Here is a 26105-nt window from a genome sequence, read left to right as displayed (position 1 = left end):
ATCTACTCCTCCACATAATCACTACACACTTCTGCCAATGATTGAGAAGTTTCTTAAAACTGTAAGGAATTCCCTTAAAACTGTAAAGAATTACCCTGTGGTAAAATGAGTGGTCAATAAATTTTATAAATAAATAAATAAATTCCATACTTCAACACACACTTACTCTCTCGTCTTTTTACAGAATACAGAATATAGAATAACAAAGTTGGAAGAGACGTCAGAGGTCTTCTAGTCCAAACCACTGCTCAGTCAGGAGACCTTATGCTATTCCAGACAAATGGCTGTCCAAACTCTTCTTAGAATCCTCCAGTGGTAGAGAACCCACAAATTCTAAAAGTAAGCCATTCACTGATTAATTGTTCTAACTGTCAGGAAATTTCTCCTTAGTTCTAGGTTAGATCTCTCTTTGATAATCTTCCATCCATTGCTTCTTGTTCTACCTTCAAGTGCTTTGGAGAATAGGTCAACACCCTCTTTTCTGTAGCAGTCCCTCAGATATTGGAAGACTGCTATCATATCACTCCTAGTCCTTTTCTTCAATAGATTAGACATACCCTGTTCCTGCAACTGTTCATCATATGTTTTAGCCTCCAGCCTAATAATTTTTATTAAACCTTAATTATTTAATGTTCATAAAAAGACAAAAGGGAATAAACAGTAAAATACAACTAAGTGGTTAAGGAACCTTGCAGTCCGTTTACCTCTTCATTTGAGTCAAAAATATACCCATAAATATATTCTTCAATTTAGGGAAAAGACAGAGGCTGCAGGGCACCAAGCTAGATTGTATGGCAAATAAGAAAGTGTGGTCTAACTTTGCAGTTGCCTCTTAGGTGGCTCATGAGGTGTATGGTTTATTGTTTCTTCTTGCGCTTCCAAACTCTGCTTAATCACTGTATCAAAGTTTTGAATTTTGAAATGTAGCACTCTGAGTTGATATTGGTGCCAGATTCAAGAAATCCATTGGACAATGCCATCTACATCCCCCCCAAAAAGTAACAATGAGTTATCTTGTCAAACCCTGGGTTTTGTTATTTTTTTCTATAGGTGAAGCTCTGTGTGATATTCAATGGAATGATGCTTTGTTTCTGAGATATAATGATGACTCCATGTTTTGTTGGCTGTGAAGAAATTCCTCACTTTCCTTCTTGTAGAATGACAACCACTGTTGGCAAATTTCAACTCTTAAAACTTCCATCTTTGCTGACAGGAAGGAACCCATCTTACACCAACCTTCCAATATTGTTACCCATATGTTTCTGTAAAATGCCATGTTTGTCTATAATTTCCCTTTGAGTGATCTACATGGATCCTTCTCATTCTTAATCACACAAATCAGTTCACAATTCTTATATATATATTTTTCACCCAACAATACATAGTACTCACATCAATGCAGCTGTCACCATAAAGAATCTGCATTTGGTGATGAATTTTAGTTGAGGGGGAGACTCCTTCCGTGCTCAAAAAATTAATCATGATGTGTTGCTTAAACTTCACTAATGAATATTCACTGCAGGCTTCCATTTCACAAACAATAGAAAGACAATCTTTTTTTCACAGCAACTTTACATCAACTGAAGTGAAAGAACAGATGCTAAAGAATGCACCAGAGCTTTTAACACATCAATACTGCCATTTGTTGATGGCTAATAACTCTGGAGACATTACTTTTCATTCACCCTCATCTCAGACATGCAAAGCAGTAGTTTTTAAGATAAGTTCAAAATAAAAGTCAAAGCAAACGACTGGTATCTCTGCTAATCAGGGAAGATGGCAAAAGATTAACAGGTGGCAAAGAAAATGCATCAGATAATTGTGAAGAGTTAGTTGAAGTATCAGGTTTCCTGGTAAAACCAACAGGAATATCTACTCTGAATATGTTTAAATCTTCATTTTCAGATGTATAACATCCTGGGGTACTAAAACAATTTGTTGGTGTTAGTGTTTATTCATTAGTGTTCAGAAATCCTGGAGATTGAGTGAAGTAGCAGATGACTTAAAGTGAACAAATGTCCCCATATTCAAAAAGAAGAAAGGAAAGATTCAGTGAATTTCAGAACAATCAATGTGACATTAATTTGTAAGAAATTCTAGAGAGGTTCATAAAATGATTAGTTTATAAGCACCTTAAAAGCAATGAATTGACTACCAGAGGTCAGCACAGATTAGTAAAAAATAAACTTCATTTGACCAGTCTTATTTTAAATCGCCTAAATTCCTTTAGCAAATTGGAAATTATTGATAATGTATCTTGATTTCACCAACGCATTCGACAAAGTCCTCCATTATATTATATGGGTTGGATGACATATCTTTTAGGGAGATCCTCAGTTTAATTGAAAACCTTTTTCAAAAAGTTCTTATCATTGATTCCTCATCAAGCTTAAATAAGGAATTAGAAAGGATATCCTGGGATAAATCATAAGTTCATTATTCTTCAGTATTTTTATTAATTGCCTGGAACAGATAAGAAAGTAACAAAAAATAACTGCAATGGTCACCAAGCTTGAAATTAAGTCCTAGGAATATATATATTGATGGGACTGAGTATGTTTAACCTTGAGAAAACAGTAACGAATACAATCTTTTCAAATACTTATATGGTATGCTACAGAAAAGGGCCTCTACATTAAATTAAATGAAAACAGATTCCAGTTGAATGTTAAGAAAGGCAGTACTAAGAAACCATTCATCAAGACTCATAGTAGCTGAAAGATTCCTACCTCGTTTCTGTGGCTTATTATAAAGGGAGAGCAGGAATGCAGGGAATGTAAACAAGTATCTCAAAGATGCTTTTTTCTTCAAAAGGCGACTGGACTGTTTTTTTCTTGGAGGAAGAAGAAGAAAACATTTCATTTCTCATCCAAGAAGCTTCATCAGTTTTGATGGCGGGCGGGGGAGGAGGAAGGATAGGTACTGATAGTTGAGACTGGATGGTGAATGGAAGATACATTCTGGTAGGATGATGGGAAGGGGGTGGAGGGAGGCAGTCATCCTCAAAGGAAAAAAACAGTCCAGTTGTCTTTTAAAGAAAAAAGCACTTTTGAGACAACTATGACCTGGATGACTGAGAATTTCCACAGACATTTAAAGAAGTATCTGTCATCAGTGGGCACTGTGTTGGCTAAAGATAACCAAAACACAAATATGTTCTTCTGGAAGGGAGAATATGCAAGACAGCATGAAGATTTTAACATCGTATTGGATATAAATTCTGAAAGTTTCTGCTCACTCAGAATTGTTTTGCTCCCATTTTCTGGGCAGATAAAAAAGGATGAATGAACAGTAAACAAATGCTTTTGTAACTAAACTAGAATGGGAAGTCAAAAAATATCCTGGAGGAGATAATTAAAACCAAGAATCTGACTGATAACTGTTGTGTAGAAATGATGTTACATGAGCATATCAGAGGGATCCATAACTGTTCGTGATGTTATGTTCTGTCCCAGGTGTAGCTTCTGAGCGGTCTTCAAGTGCAGCTCCATGTGAAGCATGTTGCAGTAATCCACAACAAGATGACCAATGTGTGAGAGACCATAAGAAGAGAGTGCTGAAAAAGGGAAGAATGCAATTTGGCATATCACCAAATACATCTGTGCAAAGGCCTTCTGGGTCACAGTTGTCTCCTGCTCTTTGAGTTCAGGAGAACCTTCAAATTGTGCACCAGTTCTGTATGAGGAATCTCCAGCACTGGAAGATCCATTCACTCATAGTCACTTATTTTGTAGATTGGCACATAATGTGCCTTCACTGTGGTTGGCAAAGACCAGAAGGCAGGATCCTTTTCACTAGAATAAAAGTGCTAGCCAAGTTGTAACCCAAGAGCATTGGGGAAAAAACACCTTTAAAAAATCTCTGATCTGGATTGAAATTGAACCTAGTAAGGAAATTTTACATCCATGGTCAGTTAATTCTCCTCCATTGAATGCAATGATGTGATTTCATTATATTCTGCTGGAGCAGAATTAATATTCTTATATGAAAGCCAAAGAGGAAAAGCCATTTCTTATGACGAATCCACAGGGAGCGCTTTTGTTCCCATGGTCTTATAATTCTCTTATATTCAGAGTAATGGGCCATAATGCCCAATTACATTTTCCATGGTTTAAAAGCAAAAATCCAGCAGTGTGCCTCAAAGACATTTTCAACTTCTACAGTCTCTAATGCCAAGGTACTACATGCAGTGCTCAGACCATGCAGAATCTCTGATATAGGAGGCTAGAGGACAACAAAGATGATCAGGGGACTGGAGGCTAAAACATATGAAGAACGGTTGCAGGAATTGGGTATGTCTAGTTTAATGAAAAGAAGGACTAGGGGTGACATGATAGCCGTGTTCCAATATCTCAGAAGTTGCCACAAATTAAAGGGAGTCAAGCTATTCTCCAAAGCACCTGCAGGCAGGACAAGAAGCAATGGATGGAAACTAATCAAGGAGAGAAGCAAATTTCCTAACAGTGAGAACAATCAACCAATGGAATGCTTGTCTTCAGACATTGTGGGTGCCCCATTGCTGGAGGCTTTTAAGAATAGACTTTTGTATATTTATTAATAACAATAAGAATTGTATTTGCCTAGTGTGGGAAAACAGGGAGTAACAGAAGAAGAGACAAAACATTTGATGGTGTAATATTGGATCTAGATTGAAGAAGTTAATATATACCACTGAATTACTAATGGATCTAGACTACACGTTGTCTATTAAGTATTTGACCGTAAAACTAGAAAATTAATAACATATTTATAAAAAAAAGAATAGACTGGACAGCCACTTGTCTGGAATGGTATAGGGTCTCCTGCTTTAGCAGGGGGTTAGACTATAAGACTTCCAAGGTCCCTTCCATTTCTGTTTTTCTATATCTGAAAGAGAAAAGGCAAAAAAAAAAAGAGCATCAAAAAGGGGGAAATGAATTCTGTGTCTCGACATGCAGACACAAAGGTACTTGAAGGCCCTCAAAGAGGCCACACACCAAATCTTGAAAAGGACATAGTTTCATGCCTCAAGCAGAAGGATTTAGAAACATGTTTCGCTCACTCTGAAAAGCTGATTTTTCCTAATTATGACACCCTTCTCCCCCAATCTTTGCCTCTCAATGTGATGAGAAGGAAAAGGTTAGATCCTAAAATTTCTGAACATGCTTTGATTCCTGCCGACATCCTAATCAGCCTGGCTCCCTGCCTTTTTAACTCCTTACCTTTTTAATAATTACCAATAACTATATGAGCAAATGATCAATCAGTTGCCTCGAAGGAAGGAGTGCTTGTCAGAAAGCTATGGCGTCCTTCTCTCTGGACTAGGAGATACTTTGAAAGAAAGGCTAGAGTTGTGTTTTGTTTATTATTCTTGCCTCTGCTGAAATATATAACAGAGGGCCTGTACCTCATTCTTCATACTCCCTGCTATTTCTATCTGATAACTCATCTAAAAGTCAATTGTTTCACTGGGGGAGTTTCTGGAGGGAAAATCTGCTACTGTGCAGTTCCAGAATTTCTCTTCGGGTCTTTGGCCTTTTTTTATACACCTCATTAGTTAGATGCTTGTGGTAACAGTTTGAGCACAAATTCAGAATTCCTGTGTGGAATAGCTGAGAAACTGTGATGACCTGAAAGTATCCAAACTCTTGAATAATGAAATAAAAATTAGTAGCATTAATCTGTTTCTCACTTCAGGCTCCCCCTTCTCACCTGGCTCTGAAGTTTCCAACATAGACAAGCTAGAATAATTTAGAGGAACACGTCAGTTTCTCTGCTAATCTTCCAATGCAGGAAATCATTTCTAAATCCTGTCTTGGTGGATTTGCATAACTGTCACCACTGAAACACCGAAAAAGTCAAAGCTTAATACAGTGTGAATGATTGTGTCATAAAACATTGCCAGCCTTCCTTCACTTGTGCAAATCTTTTAGGATTTAAGTATTTCTAGCAGTCAGGGGAAAAAGCTCTCTGGAAGTGCTTTTCCTTTCTCACTTGCTCTGTGACAAATGGATTTATCCCATAAAATCCTATGTAATGTTGGCCAAAAAGCTGGTCTGTATGATGAGGATCTGGTTAGAGAATTTGGTTGCTTGACAATATCAAATGCTTTTGCTTTACAGTAGAACTGAAACTGGAGCAATAGGAATCCAATGAGCAGGGAAAAGTTTTTCCCCAAAGATTGACCCAGAGAGAGAGTGTGAGAGAGAGAGTGTGAGAGAGAGAGAGAGAGAGAGAGAGAGAGAGAGAGAGAGAGAGAGAGAGAGAGAGAGAGTCATAACAATCTTCCTGGGTTCATGAAAAGACTCAGGTGTGTTTCTATGGAATGTCAACAGCAAAATGAGAGGTCCATGGCTCTGCCCATCTGTAAAAGTATTAAAAATGCATATGCTTGTTTAAAAAATTATAAAATAACCTACTGTAGCAAAGCATGCCAGCAATCAGCTTCACCCTTTTTAACAACAAGGTGTCTGAGTCCCACAATGGCCTCATAATTATGAAGAAAATAATTATGAAGGCCAGGTGGAGGCTGATGTTTTGTTGTGTTCCCTTCTACTCAGAAAAAAAAATAAGAAAGGAAAGTTGGGATAGAATAATTTGAGACTAGAAAGACGGTGGAGACAACTTCTCTGTTATCTGTAATACATAAGAGTCTTGTGATCAGCCATCAAGACAGCAATTTTCTGGCATCCTTTTAATAAAAGTATCCATAATATAATATTCAAAGTTCCAATTCAATAATGGTTCAAGGAACATGGTATGTTTAGCCTAAAGAAGAGACAACTGACAGAGGAAGGCTAGGTAGCAGCATCAAGTTGGGGGGGGGAGGCTCTCAATAACTTCATTAGGTTGCCACTTGTGATACTAGATTATTTCCAATAGTATTTCTTCTAAGAGATACTGAGAGATACTAAGAAGGCAATCTGGAATTCTGCAACACATTTAAAGGAGACATGTTTGAAAAGACAATTGCTACACTTCCCAGATGAGTGGGAAGTGGCTGTCTTCTCAAAACATGCTAAGATTTCTTAGTGTGGATTTTGGTTTGTTATTTTCTGGCTTAGTGTATTTTGTGTATCAAGGCCATTGGGTTACCAGAAAATAAAGTAATTCAGTATTCAGGTTAAACATGTCATATGTAAGCAATGCCTTATCTTCCAACACCTCACTGCTACTGCCTCAGCATTTCCTCCCCCCCCCCCATTAACTTCCATAAGTTAATTTATATAGTCATAGAATTCAGTTCTTCATAGAGCTAAATATAAGCTGCCCCCAACAAAGCTCTAAGCATTATGGGTCAATTTGTGCAAAGCTTTCTCTCTCTTTTTATGTTCCATTCCTAAAACGTACTTTAAAAAGGAAAAAAAAAACCACTCATCCCTCTTTACCATAGCGAAAGAGTATAAAAAAGATTCTCATTAGTTATTTCACATGTGTGATAACTTTTGTCCTGGAAAACACATTAAAACATTAGCCACAGCAACCTTGGAAAGCATTTTATATTTAGGTCATACTTGTGTCTGGAATTAATACGGATCAGGTGTAGCTGGCTTAGACAAAGCTAGGATTTTTAACAGATTCCTCCAGATTTCAAAAATCAGAAAGTATCCTTATTATTCATATTATTTCCAATATTTGTGGGAGAGAATACAGTGCCTGCTTTTATACAGAGATGATCTTAGATTCTTATCCATCTTCAGTTCAAAAGGAATGGTTAACAATGAAAATGCTTAGGGCATTGCCAAATAAGGGATTTAGATGCAGCCACAAAGTGAATTTTGCTTCTCACTGATGAGCTGACCCTGACACCCGAGTGCTTAGGTTGCTTTGAACTCAACTTCCTCCATATATTGCAAAGGTTTGGGCAAACGGGAAACATTCATTTGAAGGCAGCAGAAGGCTGCAGAAACTCATGTATTTTGCTGCAACGGTTATCATTCAAAGAAATGAATGATAACCCTTATGTCCCAGGATGGTGCTAGAATGCATTATGGGCAAGAGGCCTAAAATATAGGCCATCAGAGGCATGTTGCCATAGTAAACAGACAAAATAAAAAAAAAATACCAACTTTCACTGGATTCTTTTTAAAAGTAATTTTTGAAGGAGGGAGGGAGGGAGGAAGGAAGGAAGGAAGGAAGGAAGGAAGGAAAGAAGGAAGGAAGGAAGGAAGGAAGGAAGGAAGGAAGGAAGGAAGGAAGGAAGGAAGGAAGGAGACTTGTGGATTTGATTATAAGAAAAGGGGAAATAGGGGAAAAAGAAAACTATGATGTAATTTTAAAGAGGAAGGATAGAGAATAAGTTTGTAAGATTAGAAGCAACTTTTCTATATATCTTTTTGGGGGGTTGGGGATGGGGGATGGACATAAAACTGAGGTGAAATGATGCAGTAGCCAACAGATAAAATCCAAGTTGTATGAGAAATTTCTCTGTTTATTATTTAGATAAGTTGGGAATGTCTGATGGACTGCTAATCATGATGAACTGTTACAAACTTGCAAAGAAGTACCTATGGATGTTCCCAATGCATTTAGTAACCTAGTTTGAGCAATCCAATGAAGACTTGCTTTATATCAGATCTGAAGTGAAAAAAAAAAAAACTTTGGGCAACCAAATGTTGGCCATCTGAAACATTCATTTCTTCTCAAATTGAAATCCTGGAGATATGTGTCAAAGGAGACAATGCAAATCAGATGGACAAGAAATCTGACATACCTAAACCAAATGTTACCATGGGCACTTCTCTTAATAATAAAAACTACAAATTGACCACAACTTGGGGAGGGACATTCCAGTTGTATCCTCTGGAATCAAGTATTTTGGAGAAAAACATGATTGCTTTGCTGCCAGAAATTCTAAAATTGAGCATTCTATCAAGCTGCAATAATTTGCAATTTCCCTTCTCCCCCTCCCATCCTATCTGGATTAGGCCCATGTGAATCAGACTTGATGCTATTTGAATTGAACATTCATGATTCAAAAAGAGTTTGATTCAGTTCAAGTGTATACCTTAAGATTCAAGAGCAAATTGATTTGATTTGAACTGCACAGCAGGTATAATTTAAAAGGAAAAAATGTCCACAGGCTATAATAGAGAGGAATCAAAATGCCTGCAGCCATTTCATGTTTTAAGAAAACGGGCAGAAAATATCAGAAATGGTAGACTGTTTAGAAGAGGTTTACCCTGCCAACTTTCAACTTGGTACCTTCACCTCCATAAATTTTTGTGGTATGTTCCTGAATTTCTTTTGAGGCAACAATAGCTGGATGATGAGAAAAAAATAATACAGTTGCCTCCCAATTGTCCAGCACTGACTGAACAGTACAGAAAGTATCTATTCCAACTTTAAAGCAAAAACTTGTTTTAATGATAAAATAAAAATAACTTCACTTGTTTTTCTGGGATGAGAAGCTTGACATGACACTAAAGATACCAACTCATCTTTGTATTTTCATGTAACTTTGATGCCCTTGCATTGTCAAGAGAACTGGCAAAGAATCATACAGTTGAAGGGTATCATAGCCATCATCTGTCAAAGATGTTCTACTAGACCTGCTTTGAGCTGGGGGGTTGGACTGTTGAATCCCTCTAGCTAAGAAGAACTGGATACTGTTAGGAAACTTGGCCCCTTCTAGGAGATAAACCTTTCTGATTTATTTTAGTGGATGCTAATTTGGGATGGATTCAATGACAAAGCTTGGTCTCTTCAGGCTACAGCTGAAAGAATAATCATTAACTTGCCCTTGTGTTATAATGTAGCTATGCTGACTTCTAGGCAAAACTTACGGTAGTTGTATCAAAGTTATAGCTTTTTTGACAATAATCTTAGCTGACAGATCAGCCATGAGATACAGTGCTGCAAGACACAGCACAGCCACAACAAAAAGAGCCTGACACAGAGACAATGGCATTTATAGCCCTTCTGAACCTCCCCATTCTTAAAAAGAGTAGACATTTGGATCATCATAAGTGTTAGTCTAGCATTCCTACAGCAGTCACGCAGAATTTAAAAGTACAAAAGTGTTAAAATCTTATTAATGCAGGAAACAGCTGTATGGCTGAACTTGAGGCTGGGCACATGAAAGAAGTTAAGAATTGATCAATTGAATAAACACAAAGCAACATAAAGAGCTTTGATGGAGCTTAGTCTTATCTATTCGTATCAGTATCAGAAAGTTCCTCAGCACTGGTTACTCACCCCTAACATTTCCTCTATCCAGAAAATAGAAACGAAGTGAAATATTATTATTTATATCAACCATCAGTGGAAAACCATTGAACTCTATGAAACACTGCAAAAAACTACAACTGCTTCACAGGGATCTGATTCAATTTGCTATATCAGCTTGGGTCTCTCATTTGATCCACAATCTGCTTTGACAGGTAATCCAAAAGAAACTTTATCAAACTGAAACAACCCTTATTTAGAGTTGTCAGCATCCCAGCAGGGCTTTTGTTCAGGCTACTATCTTAAAGTCAGATTAGCTGGGACAGGTGCCAGGTGATACTAGATTTCCCTAGACCTAGTAGCTATAGTAACATCCTTTAGTTATTTGTACAATTCATGATGCAAAAGATTGGCAGTTCATTCTTGGACTATCCACCATAAATGGTTGTCTGTCATCCATTTGACTGTAAAGTATAGCCTACCAGTTATCTGGGTAGTTGGTTCCATGTCATATTCTTCTTATTTGGATTTTTCTCCTTTAACATTTTGTTGGGATAGTTCTTGGCTATACAGTTGTGAAGTCTGCAGAGAAAGAAAGCCTTCTGTTTCACCAGCATTCACTTGGCCTTTCCTACCACACCAACTCAGGTCATATGTCCCGGGGTGGGGGGGAGAACCTTTCAATAGTATTATAACTCATCTAGTGCTACATTAAAGGCTTAAGGGAGAGTGCACTAAAACATATAAATATATATAACTTGGAATTTTATGGTTAATTAACTCTGCATAAAATGGTAATCATAATTAGGTTCATAATTCCACAGTTGTGTCATTATCATAATAAGAGATCAAACATTTTTATTGTGTGAGCATGGCAGGGGGTGGGTAAAAGCAATCTGCAGAGTCTAAGAAAGAAAGGCAATACTCTTTTCAACCTTGCTGACAATAGAACTGCTACATCCACTTGATAATGGAACCATGGGGTCCAAGAACAACTTCCCTTCACCTATTGAATCAGGCAACTACTGGTGATACTTTCTGGCAATCATAGAGGCTACAAGGACCATTACTTTGGGCAGCTTCATAAAATTAAAAAAACAGCAGTATATGGAAAAAAAATACTCATCAGAAGGAATGACTTCACTCTCTTCCACAGCACCCCAACTGAAGGAACTAGCACAAGTTCCCTAACCTGGGTGGAAAACCATGTCTTTAAGGATCTCTTCAATGTGGGCAAGGTGGATATCATATGAATTTTGGAGTGTGGGCGATATTCCAAAGGTCAGGTCCTTTGACAAGAGAAGATCTATTTCTTGATGGGAGCCAAAGCAAATCAATTCCATCTTACAGGATGGGCAGTCACTAAGAAGACAGATCAGTGGTGGGATTCAAATCCCTGAACAACTGGTTCTCTGCATGGATACAGGCCTGGGCCTCTGAGGCCTAGAAGGAACTTCCGGAAGTGGCATCCCCACACTTCTGGTAGGCCATTTTAGGCTTGGGAGGCCTCCTCCAGGCTTCCCAGGCCTAGAACAGACTTCTGGAAGCCATGTGCATTCAGCAAGTTCTCTGAACTCAACAAAATTTAACTATCGATTCTGCCCAACCAGTGTGAACCAGCTGAATCCATCACTGAGACAGATGGTCTCTCAAACATGTAGGCTGCATCCCATGCAAAGGTTTATAGGTAATGGTCAGTGCCTAGAATTACCCCCAAAGCTTACTAGCAATCAGCACGGTTCACATAGCTGGCATCTTACATGGCACTAAAAGACTTGCTCATCATTGTTCATCCCACTGCAATCTGACCAGCTATAACTTTCAACAGCATTACATGAATGACCTTGAAGAGTTCCTCTTGGTCCAGTTGTACCTCTCTGGCAGTCATGCCTCTTCAAAGACTTTTCTGGCCATAGCTACGAGCTGAAACTTGAGAAGGAACAAAGAATCCAGGAAGACTCCAGGGCTGTTCATCAGTTCTGAACAGAGCAGTGCAGCCTTTTTCAGGACCAGCAGTTTTTTTTAAATGAGAGCACCAGGCTCCACAGCCACTCAGTCTTGCTGGGTTTCAGCTTGAATCTGTTCTTCTCCTTCCAGAACCCAACAGCCTCTCGATACTGACATGAGACCTCAATAGTATTGCCAGGCTGGTCAGGAGTTGGAATAAGAATGAAACATTGTGCACTTCACTCCCATTCTCCACAGTTGATCCAGACGTATACCATGATTAATGTTACTGAAAGTATTTCAGACATCTAGGTCAGCTGGGACTTCAATCCCAACTCTGCCATAGGGCAAAATCACCACATAGACCCAACTGCATGTCACTTCTCAAGTATTCCTTACAGGCCAGAAGAGACAAAAATTTAACAAACAGGTAGCTGGGTTAACAGTCCTAAGGATTCTGCCCACTTTCTCAAAAGTTACAAGATCAAAGTCTTCCCAGATAACCAGGCAGTATTAGCCTCCATCATTTTAGGTTACAATGCCTAAAATACTCTTCACAACAGCCCAGTAAATGGTCCTGAGGTTCATCCCAAGGAGTGGATCATCCCAAAAAAGAACGCTGGTTGGCTACCACAGAACAAGGGAGAAGAAATAACTGTTTAATTTCTAATTAACTTCTAATTTTCTAGTCTATTCTTAAAATGCTGGAAATTTTCCAGTTTTCTTGCTGGCATTTTGAGTTCACCTTTTTGTTGGAAATGAAAGAGACTTGCCAGTTCTATTACAGAGATTTTAGTTGCTTAAAGTCTCTCTGGCTGTTCATATGTCCCAATCTGGAAAGATCTGATGAAAGCCATTACTTTGTGATGCCTTCCCTCAGGATTGTATGGATTCTTCAGCTGATAAAGAGGTTATAGACTACTGGAGAGATGATTCAGCAATGGGAGAGAGGACACATTCTCCTTGATCATAAATATCCACCCATAAAAGTTCATTTTTTAAAAAAGTAAGTTCTTTCTTTAATTTGAATGAAGAATGATAGAGGAAAAATGCAGGCTATTTTTTTCTATATAACTGTAGCCTGAAAGCTGATCCAGAAACTTAGCTGAAAAAACTGGCCGGCAAGCATTATTGAGAAAAATGACAAGGTGATTCATTTGAAGGAGGACTTCCATCTTTGGTGACCCTGATTGCCACATGAGAGGAAATAAAGGTACTGGACTGAAATGGAATAACTGGTACTCAAAATGAATTGACTTTAATGTAAGGCTAAAAGTTTGGCCAGAGGCTTATTCATTATGGAAATAATGAATTGGGAGAATGTTATTGACACTTTGTTGTTCTTTGTTTGGGTGCATATTTTGTTCCCCAAAGCATATAAGAATTAATGCTAATACTACTACAGTTTCTCCAGCCTGAAAATAAGATATGGTGAGCTACAATGTTCAGAGTTCTCAGTCAGTACTATTCTATTAATGTAATACTCTTGCCAACCTCAAGTTTATATTCAGTGCTTTGCACAGTAGAGATGGAAGCCAATAAGTAGAGCCAGGCTTTCTTTAAAATAAGGGAAGACTATTTTGTGATAGATAGCTATTCTTAATGGCAAGAATCAAAAGCTGCAGTATGTCCAGTTAGGGAAAGTAAGCTAGCTGTCCTTGCTAATAACCCAAAGTAAAACAGGATCAGACCTAGTTGGCATGTAATGGAGAACACTAAGTTATCCCATGGAAGACAGCAATAGCAAACAATTTTCATAACATTGCTAAGAAAACTAAATAAAATATTCATACTGTAAGATCAGCAAGTGACAAGTTCAACCTACAGAGCCTGAAGGGCTGTGGAGGAGATTGTGGAAAGTAGGTGTCAGCCTTGTGATGTAAACCAGACAAGAAGCACACTCAGATATACTAGCTCTAACTTTAGCAGAATCTTGCACATCTGAAAGCACATCTCTCTCTCTCTCTCTTCATCTTTAAAGTCCAGTAAACTGGGATATTTTCTATGCCCATATTCCTTCTGCAGACTCAGTTGCCATTTGTCTGATTGTTGTCTAATCTGCTCCTCTTCCACTGTCTCCCAAGATCAGTCCCACATACATTACAGAAGGTAGAGCTGTGCTTTGTGTGTGAGCAAAATCACAACAATTTTGTGTACACTTCCAGTTTTGTAAAGGGGAAATAGAAGATTTCTCACATATATGCTGTGAATAGAGTAAGGAAAGTGAGGTAAAGCAAAGGAATAAGAAGTAATAAGCAAAAGAGAGTAAGGCAGGAAGTACAAAAAAAAGAGGAAAACTAACTGAAACCACACAATTTACTAAAGTGCTTCCACTTTCAAAGCATTCATCATACTACTGACTGATGGTCTCTTTCTGAATATACCCGTAGTTGGTCTGTTCCTACTGAGACAGAGAAATATGTGTGTGAAGATTATTACTCAATTAATTTCTGTTCAATAGACTCAGCATGTTTGGCCAAGTAGGAGATTCACTGAGTCACCTTGGGGAAAATATTTATCTCACAAGCTCATGGAGTTTAGGGTATGGGGATTTACATTTATTTGAATAAATACAGATATTGTATACACTTGAAAAAATAGATAGGTTATCTGAAGCACAGCTGGGCTCAAAATAAATAACTAAATTATCACTGAGTAGTTGATTAGCATGTCTGTTCAACACATTGTAAAGCAGGGAGGGTTGAGTTCACCTCCCAGGGAAAAATAATAATGCAAGTTTTATTTTGGATATACATTTATATCCATAGTCTATCCAGAGTTTTACATCTTTTTCACCCTAGTATAAGTTTTCTAAGGAATTTAAGTCTTTCAACATTCAGAGAAACATTCATTTCATGTTACCAAGAAAACAAGAAGCCAAAATCTTCAGATGATCTCTGATATCTGTAGAACAGTTAGAACAGTACTGATGAAGCAAGTTCTTTTTAACAAAATTATTTATCATCTTCAGTCACCAGTATAAACCAAAAATGTGGGAAAAGATCTTTTTTTTTTTTATTGAGAATTTTTAACATTTTACAAAATAAATCCCCTCCCCAAACCCACCCACCCACCCATACCCTCCCCCAACTCCCCAAACCTCCCTAACCCTCCCCTGAGCCTCCCAGAGTTGATTACAGGCTTATCCAAAATGTTTCAAAAGAAAAAAAAAAGAAAAAGAACTTAAAGCACATATAAAACTTAAAACACCTAAACAATCCTAAGTACCTTAAATTAAATAAATTATTTCTAGAAAATAATAATAAACACATTATAATATACTCTAAAAATCTTCTAATCTTACTTATAATATTATCCATCCTTCTACATAAGTTTCTTCCAAGACACAATTTTAAGCACTGCTTTCTTTAAACATCTATAACTACCATATAAAGTCTAACATAAATCATAAGCAAATCTAAATACATTTAGTTAAACAAGTTATAGTCCCTCCAAAACACAAATTTAAACAATCAAAACTTGAAACATTAGAACAAACAAATTATAGTCAATCAAAAACACAAGTCTAAACATTACTTAAAACTTTAAACATTAAAAACCCCACCCAAACACTAAACACATTGTATTAAAACTTAAAAAAGGAAAAAAAAAAAAACAAGACACCTTTATACTCATTTAAATCTTATCAGATTCCATCCAAGGTAGACAGTTTATAACAAATTCGACCCACAAAAAACACTATAACAAATTCCATCCACCATAAACACAATAGATAATCAAATCTTCATCAATAACAAGTTGCAACCACAAAAAAAGTCCTTATCAATCTCAATTGTCCATTTTCATTCTCCATTCATTATCATACTGATAGCATCACTGTCAGCCTCGATTATCCATCTTCGCCATAAAGCTTAAAACAAATGCTTTAGGATCTGTCCTCAAAAGCTGCTCCAAATTTTCTGAGTCTCCCAACGACTCAGAAGCCAGTACATGTGGGGATTCCTTAAGCTCCTTATTCTGTTGGTCTTTTTCTTTACAATTATATGTTGCACAGATTTTCCTCTGCCCCTTCCTCTCAACTTGTTGACGCCCCTCAGGCTGAAATTTCCCCTTTTTCATCTCAAATGACCCTTCCATCCTTGAAGATTGCTCCAAAGGATTTATAGGTCTTGCTTCTCCCGCAGATTCAGCAATCACTAGGTGTGAAATTTCATTACTCTTCTTCAGTTGCTGCTTTTCTTTACAGTTTTGTGCTACACAAGTTGTCTCCTGCTCCTCAATCTGAACATATTGAGATCTCTTAAACATGGGTTGCCCAATTTTAGAGTCTTCAAACTGTAATTCTACATCCTTTTCTTCCAAAGTTTTAAACTTAATAGATGGAGATGAAGATGCCCCCAATACTGAAGTGTAAAAATCTTTTGCTTGAGAAACAGTATTAAGTCTATAACATATTCCCAGGTAATTCACCACCATTCCAATCGGAACATCCCATCTAAACAAAATTCGTCTCATTTTAAGTTCATTTGCTAAAAAAGCAAACTCCTTTCTTCTTCTTAAAATTTTAGATGGGATCTCCTTTAAAATTATAACATCTTGTGAAGCAATTTGAAATCTCTTCTTATAAAAAGCTTGTATAATTTCATTGCATAAAGATTTCTTCCCAAAGTAAATTACCACATCTCTTGGCAAATTCTTTTGTACTGCCACCGCAGAATTAACTCTAAATAGTTTTTCAATTTCACTAAGTATTCCTTCTTTTTCTTTGTTCAAAATTACAGCAAAGTCCTTTGCAACCATCTCTTTCAGATCTTCCTGCAAGGACTCTTCCAAGCCCCTAATTCTTAAGGCGTATTCCATTTGACCATATTGAAGCATAAGAATCTCGTTTTCCATTTCTTTTTCCATACTTTCAATTTTCCCCTCCATTAATTCCACTTTTTCAACTACTTCTTCCACATGGGAATTCAACTTTTCAAGAACAGAAGCAACTCCTTTTAGAGCCAAAACTATGTCTTGCCTCAAAATCTTATTATTTTCTTCCAAAATCTTTTTCATTTCTGCCCTAATTTGAATTGTAAAATTTCCCATCATTTGTTGCATATCCTTCACAGTTGTTGGCTGGGCCACAGAGGATTTAGGAACTGTGAAATTCACTGAACGCTTTGGAGCCATCTTAAAAAAAAAAACTTTACTCCTTCTTAAAAATTACAAAAATTTCTTCAAAAAAAAAAAAAAAAATCATAACTCCCTCAAAGGAAAATCTTTAAGATAATGAGATCCAATCGTTAAAGTGAAAAAAAAAGAAAAGGGGGAGGGGAAACCAAAATGCCTGCCTTTTAAAAATACAAAAAGCAAGACAAAAAATCAGACCAAAACCAGAATACCTGCCCTTTAAAAATACAAGAGACAAAGCAACAAATCAAACCAAAACAATAATAATACTTCCAATTCATTAAAAAGAAAAAAAAGGAGAAAGTAAAAAAAAGCCGATCGCCACTCTAGCTTCCCCCCCCCCAAAAAAAAAAAAAAAAAAAACGCTAGAAGGTCTCCCGATCGCCATTTACTTTCTCTTTCAACAAAAAAGCAAATAGTGGAAAAAAAGGACTATATTTAAAATAAAATCAAAAAAGACGAAAAATAAATCAATAAAAGAAATTAGAATACACACTCCAATCGTTAAAGTGAAAAAAAGAAGGGGGGGGGAAACCAGAATGCCTACCTTTTAAAAATACAAAAAGCGAAACAAAAAATCAGACCAGAACAATAATGTTTAGAAAATTAAACAACAAAAATTAATAATACTCTAAAATCCATCCAGTCCTTAAAAAAAGGAAAAAAAAAAAGAGAAGGTAAAAAAGCCGATCGCCATTCTAGCTTCCCGAAAAAAAAAACACTAGAAAGTCTGCCGATCGCCATTTTACTTTCCCTTTCAGCAAAAAGCGAAAAATAAAAAGAAAGACTATAACAAAAGAATAAACCTTTAAATTTAAAATACATATAAAGTCAAGGAAAGCAAAAAATAAATCCTCTAAACAACTCTGTCCGCTTCTTAAAAAAAAAACTCACTAGATCACTTTAAACGCGGAGGTGGTTGCGAGGGCTTGTTTTGTCCCAAGGACAAAAGCAGCTGGGAAGCGGAGACAGTCTGAACTCCGTGGGAGCACTCTGTCACCCCCAAAAAAAGAAAATTGGGGGTACATAAGAGGCTCTACCACTATTCAGACTACCCTCTGCCCCCCCCCCTTTGCCCGGGAGGGGGATTTTGAACCGCTGAACAGCTGATGTCTGCTGTTCATAGCGGTTCATTACACTTACCCAGGAGGACGGCTACAAAGTAGCCGCCATCGCCCAACGCAGATCCACCGGACGGAAAAGATCTTTTATTATACCTAGAAATGAATCATAATATTCTTCACAGTTACACTAGCAAATGTTCAGGGTTTTTAAAATCATAGATTAGATGACTATGTCTCAGGAATACTATCCTAGATATCCCCAATCTTCAGTTTTGGTGACATCCAGCAACTACATGAAGGACACATAGAGAAATAGACCTTCTGTGCTGAGAAAATTAACAACAGAAAAATAGAATAACAGAGTTGGAAGGGACCTTGGAGATCTTTTATACCTTTGTATAGAAGATTTGCAGATTTACAAGAAGAGTGTAAAGAGGGAAAAACAAGGTGTTTCGCTGAATATAGGTTTTTTTGTTAAAAATCTACAGCAGTGCTCATATATTTTTTATGCAGTATGCCAAAGACTGCATAAAATCCTCCAAAAAATAAATGCAAAGAAGTGTACCAAATATAGAACAATACGCTTAATGAGTCATGTTCTGAAAATATTCCTGAGAATAATTCACACAAGAATATACAACAAAATTGAAGAGCGTCTAGATAACACACAATTTGGTTTCAGAAACAATCTTGGTACACGAGATGCGCTATTCAGCATTCAGGTTCTTGTACAGTGTTGTAGAGATGTCAGTCACAGTGTTTACATGGGCTTCATTGATTTTAAAAAAGCTTTTGATAAAATAAGACACAGCAAACTATTACAAATCCTGAAACAAGGGGGACTAGATGATGAAGACATCCAAATCATAAAGAATCTGTATTGGCATCAGGTAACAAATGTGAGACTAGGCCAAAAATACTCAGATGATGCAGAAATAAGAAGAGGGGTCAGACAGGGATGTATTCTGTCTCCACTGTTGTTCAATATCTACTCTGAGTCAATCTTCAACGAGGCACTGGAGAACATCAATGCTGGCATCAAAGTAAACGGTATTTGGATCAACAACTTAAGATATGCTGACAATACAGTTCTGCTTGCCAGTAAGGATGAAGACCTTCAGTTCCTCATCAACAGAGTCACAGAAATATCTGAAAAATATGGCTTGAAGCTTAACACCTCAAAAACCAAGATCATGGTCGTCAACAAACAACCCGTTAATTTACCACCAATAAATTCAGAAGGAATACCACTAGAAAAAGTTGAAAGAATCACGCACCTCAGTTCTAATTTACATGAAAGCTGGGACATGACAACTGAAGATAGAGAAAGCTCGAACAGCATTCTTCAAAATGAAAAAGGTCTTCTGCAGTCACGACATAAGCCTAAGACTGAAAATCAGGCTTGTTAGATGCTATATTTTTTCTATCCTGCTCTATGGAGTAGAGAGTTGGTCTCTGACAGAAGGCCACCTGAAGAGACTAGAAGCATTTGAAATGTGGATTTACAGGCAGCTGTTACGTATAAGCTGGGTTGACAAGATCAGAAATGAGGAGGTGATAAGCCACCTGGGAAAGCCAAGGGAAATCATCAAAACAATTAAAAAACGAAAATTAGAATATTTTGGACATGTGATGCGACACCCAGAAAAATACGGCATACTCCATTTAATCCTCCAGGGAAAGACTGAAGGCAAACGAGGTCCAGGCAGAAGAAGAACATCATGGCTTCAAAATCTAAGGGACTGGTTTGGACAAAACTCAGCAGCACTTTTTCATGCGGCTGCTGATAAAAACACGATCGCCAACATAATTGTCAACGTCCGATAACGGATATGGTACAAGAAGAAGATGCCAAAGACTCAAAATATTCCTCAGTATGTAACTTATCAATTACCAACTCAGTCAAACAATCAAGCAGTAAACAACAGCCTATTCAAGGAACTATGAAGAAGAAAACAACACTCCCACTGACAGGATAAGCTACTGTACATAAACAGAGCAAACCCCACTCCCTTTTATCTTTGGTCACCAAGTCAGGAAACAAAACATCTGCAAGCAAACAACCAAGTTCAGAGTGTGCCAAGGACCTTATGTGTGTAGCTATGCCTGAAGCAACAATGTTAAGGAAACACTGAAGTCAAAGTAAGAAGGAGAAAGAGAATTGTTGACTATTGTAACAGTAACTGTGCTTTGGACAATACTTCTGAAAAATAATTAAAGTTCTACTTATGATTTAGTCCAGAAGTAGAAAAACTGCAGATCTCAAGCTCCTTGAGTTGCCTCATTAGATACCCTCTTGTAATGCCAAAATATAATGACAGATCGTTTAAAAAATGGTGGCAAATAAATAGAAAAGCAATGGTTGTCCCAGTAAGTTATGTTATTAAATCATGTCTTAACCCAATACAATCTGGTTATTTAAAAATCTAGAATTTTTCCAGCAAAAACATTTTGATACTTTGTTATCAGACCTATGGTAAACCTTTTATGTTTTATGTTTAATTTTCTACATATAAAGCAGATTCTTATTTGTAAAACATATTCATAACCTGTTATCTATTTACATTAAAATGTGCTTTAAGAGGCTGTGATTTATTTAATTTAAGCAGTTTTTAAAAGTAAACATGCTGATTTGAATCCAGAAGGAACTATTGCAAATATTCAGAGCACCATTCTTGAAGAAGGGGGCAGTATTTGTAAAATTGATCATATCCTCATGGTTTTAGCAGAACTGCATTCCATTTATACCATGGGAAAGTCTGGCTGCATCCCTTATGTGATACCTGCTCAGGGGGCTGATATCAAACATTCGCTGATTGTCTAATTTGATTTCATTAAGAATTCCAGTTTTCAAATCCATTTCCATAAACATTTAGATATAGCCTTTGTGACCAACAGATTGTCCATGGCTTTTATCTGTAGGCAACATAGTAAAGCTGTAATTTCTCAGGTTAATTTGCTTTTATCATTTAAAAAAAAAAGACTTAAAAAAAACTATGCTTGCCTTCATACTGTGAAAAAGCTTTGTTTCTGAATGTGAAGGATTCCTGGTGTGAATCAGATAGTAACAGAGCAAGAAGACCTTTGGTTTTGGTGAAAAGGAAATAAAGAGGGCTTTAGAAAGGATGATTAGAGATTTCATTCCAGCCTTTCCCATCATAGTGCCTTCCCTCATTATCAGATAGGCTAGTCAATGCTGATGTCATGATTCCGATAGATGAAACCAGTAAAAGAACTTCAAGGCAAGAATTCTTCCTTAAAGAATATTTTATTTGGAAACAAAATATCAGCACTTACATAGTTGAACCCAAAACTGAGATTCCCTCCCCCCAGACACAAAGTAACAAGTTGCAATTCCCATCCCACAAATGCTGTCATAAATCACATTCCCCAATTAACTCAAGACAGGGCTTTTCTCACTGGCCTCTCAGCCCACCAAATCTTATCAGACCATGTCCTTGAGTTCCCACACTTCTACATTATTATGGCTAGCTAAACCCTCAAGCATTCATCCCATCCCCTCTTCTACATCTGAACTCTAAAAGAATAGAAAAGGCACTTTAGAAGCAAAAGTAAAAATGGCTGCTGATTCTCAGGTGTCAGAGCAACGACATCCATTGTCACAGCATTGACATCTGAGTTTGTACACCAAAATTTAAGAGGACCAGGGACAAATTAATCTAATCATGTATTCTTTTTTATTATCATTTTGTTAAACTTTAAGTTTAAAAGATTAAAAACTAATACAAACTAAAGAGAAAAGAAAAACAGAAAGTACAAAACAATAAAAAATAAAGGATGAAAAATAAGAATATAATAAAGAAAAAGAAAAGAAATGTATAAAGTATCACAAGTATCAACAATTTTAGCAACTTATATTCACTTAAAATACTACAAATAGTCTCTTCTTTCCATATCTCATATAAACAGATCATTAAAACCTCATCGTTTCAGTCCTAATTTTCAAAAGTCATTTAAGTAGGGATAACCACATATCTAATTTAACCTTGATCATTTTGATATTCCTTCCTTTTCCTTTTAACCATTTTGATCTTTAATCACTTCAAATAATGTCCTAGAATTTGATTTCTTTTCATTTTTTTTCCTTGTCACTCTCTCAAAATTCTTCAAAGCTTTAGCAAGTCTCTTTTGTAAATCCAATATAGAATAATTATCGAGGTCATTCTTTTGGTTTGTTATTTGTATATCCCTTTTAATTATGAAGACCTCAGCTGGTTTCATTTGTATATCTAATGTAGCCTCTTTTTCCATAATATTTTTGTCACCTGTCATTTTTAAATCCACTTTCAAAATAGTCTGTTTTATCCAGTAAACTGTTCTTTTCCCATAACATCTTTTAAAAACAGTCTATCTATAAAGGCAGACACTCTTAAACTTAACTTCTGACTCTATTGTTCAAAAATGGCAACCAATATATTTTGCTGCATTCTGTTTTATTTTTAAATAAAATACCTAACTCTTTCCAAGATAAGGGCAAATGCATTTAACAAGGTCCAACATTTAAAATCAATTAATAAAGTTAACATTAGACATAAATAACCTTAATAAATAAAACAAACACTGTACGTAACTCATAGAGAAACAATCTCAGGATACCCTATGCCATGAAATGAACATGATCATCAGAACAGAAAAATATTTCTAATATCTAATATCCATGATATAACTAGAGATATTCCAAGTCAGAATTGTAAGATTCCATGGGGCACTAACAGTCCAACTTTAACTCAATGCCATTGGAAAGCAAAAATTATTTCAAGGATGATAAAAGTAGATATAGACATTTCACATTTCAGTGAGAAATGTATCTCTCTAGAGCAGGGACGTTCTCAAGTCTGCCATGTCATGGAAGAATTGGAAAGTTTTTACTGGTGTTGGTGAGCCTCAGGCTTAAAGCCTGACTGTAAAACCCATGAGATTTGACTGCTAAATGGAGCACTGAGTGCCTCCCCTGCAACATACACACACAAAATGTCATCTCTGTTTAAAATATTGGGGGGAAACAACCTTATCTGATGCTTTTTAAGTAGTTTCAAGACTAACACATAAATTATTATTCTTATCCGGGCACTTGATCTGTCATTATTTAGCAGAAAAGCAAAATTTCTGCATTTTAGGAAAGCACAATAGAAAGTAATTTTGAAGTGCAGTCTGGAGAAAGTATGCAAGTGAGAGCAATAGGCATAGTAGTGGGCTTTATACTGGAAAAAAAATAATGAGACCCCACATAGTTACTTATCTTACTCAGAATTTGAAATGCTGTGGCTCACAATTAATGCCAGTATCCAGATAAAAGATTTAAAAATGGTGTTGAATTAAATTGGTTTCCTGGCAACTACACCTGTAGCAGCATTACAGAGATAATTTGGTAACGGTATTAATTTTTTTTAGGATGCTTTTTTGGTTTTCTAATCTAGTCAACAGCCTCATTCCCAGGTGGTCCCCAACCAAGTAACAACAAGGCCTGACTGGGCTTAGCTCTCAAGATCAGTCACAGCCTGTGTATTAATATTTTTTTTTCTTTTTATGACCCTGTAAATCTTCAATCTGGGATAGAGTCGGTGGCAACTGAGTGGAGCAGGGCACGTTGGGCAAATGCTAAATATTATATTGAGCAAAAAAACAAGTTTGAACAAAAGACCAAGCCCTGTTCAGCTTGCCCAGCAAAAGTGCAGATTGTTTCTCTGAGTGGGCTTAACAGGGCTTGGATATTTGAGGTCCAAGCTTTGTTTAGCCTGCCCAGTGCAAAATTTCCTTCACTCCTTGAGCAGAAAAGGACCTTTACAGCCAATTTATTTGAGAGTGAAAGAGCTGCCTGCTGGATTGTTACAGCTCCATGCATGATGGAGTCTTTCTACCAAGCAGCTCTTTCACTCTCAAAGGGGCTAGCTGAAAAAGATCTGTCATGAAATCCAAGCAGAAATCCAAGCTTGAATTTCAGGGCAGATCTTTTTCAGCCAGTCCCCAGGAACTGGCCTACCAACACTGATTTACAACCTCTATCAGCTTCTCCTCTGATTGCAAATGGCAGTCACATGATCATGGAGAGTTTGACAATTCATAAAAAATGCAAATGGGTTGTCAAGCACCCAGATTACAATCATGTGATTGGGGGGATGCTGCAACAGTCATAACCTTGGACATCAATCGTAAATCCCTTTATTCAGCACTATCATAATTTTGAACGATTGCTGAATGAATGGTCAGATAGCAAGGACTACCTGTATTACTTATTAATAATTTAAAGAATGATAATTATATTTTTAAAATTGAATAAACTTAACATTAAAAAGTACATATACAGAAGAAGTGTGAGCCATCAGCAGAGTTGCAGTTCATTTCATAAAGAACAGGAAATCATAGATAGACTAGCATGGAAAATGCAGCATTTGGCAAAGCTGGAAAGATGTGAACATAGCATAGCTTCTTTCCATGCCTTTAGGTATTTCTTCCAAAGGAACATGCTAATTAGAGATATGGAGTTTCCTTACATAGCTTTGATTAAATGGAATGAGAAGCAGTTACATAAAAGTAGTGGTCCACCACTACACAAAGTGAAAAAATAATCTCTGATGGCAAATTTGGAGTGTCAAGAAAAGGCAGCAAAATATTAATTATTTTATTTGGAATTATTACATTTTTTCCTATCAGGTACAAACTATTGTGGGATTTTGTGAGACATGGTGGGAAGCAGGCAAATTGTTAAGATGTGGGGGCTATGGGAATGAAGCATTTCAAAGTTCCTTTATTTTAATTGGCTTGCTATAAGACAAGGGCATTTATTTTCCCAATTTTCAAGATAATGTTTTTACCCATTGACTAGAATTAAAGATGCTTTTCTGAAATCTGCATGGTTCTCACTTCTTGGATATGCCTATCACATGCAGCTTGATGAGTTTCCTGTCTAATATAACTAAATACAGTAATTTGGATAACTCTTTATATGTGCACCATAATTTGGGTAGATGAGAGGAACCTTACTTGATACTTCTCATCAAGAATCAAAATAGGAATAGCAATAGAATTTATACTTCTATACTGCTCCATAGTGCTTTATAGCACTCTCTGAGTCAGCATATTGCCCCCAACAATATGGGTCCTCGTTTTACTGACCTCAGAAGAATGGAAGGCTGAGTCAACCTTGAGCTGGTCAGGATTGAACTGCTGGCAGTCAGCAGAGTTAGCCTGCAATATTGCATTCTAATTACTGTGCCACCACGGCTCTTACTCAAAATACATGGAGTCAGCCTGAATTTCAATATTACCCACATATTTAACACTATTATCATAATAATATATTTAAACATTAGGTTTTTCTAATAATAAGCTTGTGTCTCATAAGTAAATAGGACCATAGAATAGCTATACTTTAATTAGCCTTGCAGATGAAATATAAAGCTTCATACCAACTTTATACTTTTTATCTATAAAGGCTACCTTTGGATGTGATTTTATTAAGCTTTTGATTGAATAGTACCAAATATAGTATACATACTGTTGTCAGTCATATAATAAATTTAAAGTATGAATTACTATGATGAACTATAGAGTGTAGGCAGATTCTTGATGGATCTGAGACAGCACTGGACTACTTTATTAGCTCGAAACCACTAATACTTTATTGAATACAATAAGAGACATTTGAGAAGATTCCTATCTCCATTAGCTGCTGGGACTCTTTGACAGCACCGGATGGCTTAGCAAAGAGACATACACTGTGGCTTCACACAGTTACTTTTGTACTTTGTCCTTTGTCTTAAGTCATTATTTAAGTCACAGGTCAATAGTAAA

Source organism: Crotalus tigris, unplaced genomic scaffold, assembly GCF_016545835.1.
Source record: "Crotalus tigris isolate CLP2741 ecotype Arizona unplaced genomic scaffold, ASM1654583v1 scf7180000024398.1132909, whole genome shotgun sequence".
Classification (NCBI taxonomy): Eukaryota; Metazoa; Chordata; class Lepidosauria; order Squamata; family Viperidae; genus Crotalus; species Crotalus tigris.
This window is presented reverse-complemented; position numbering follows the sequence as displayed.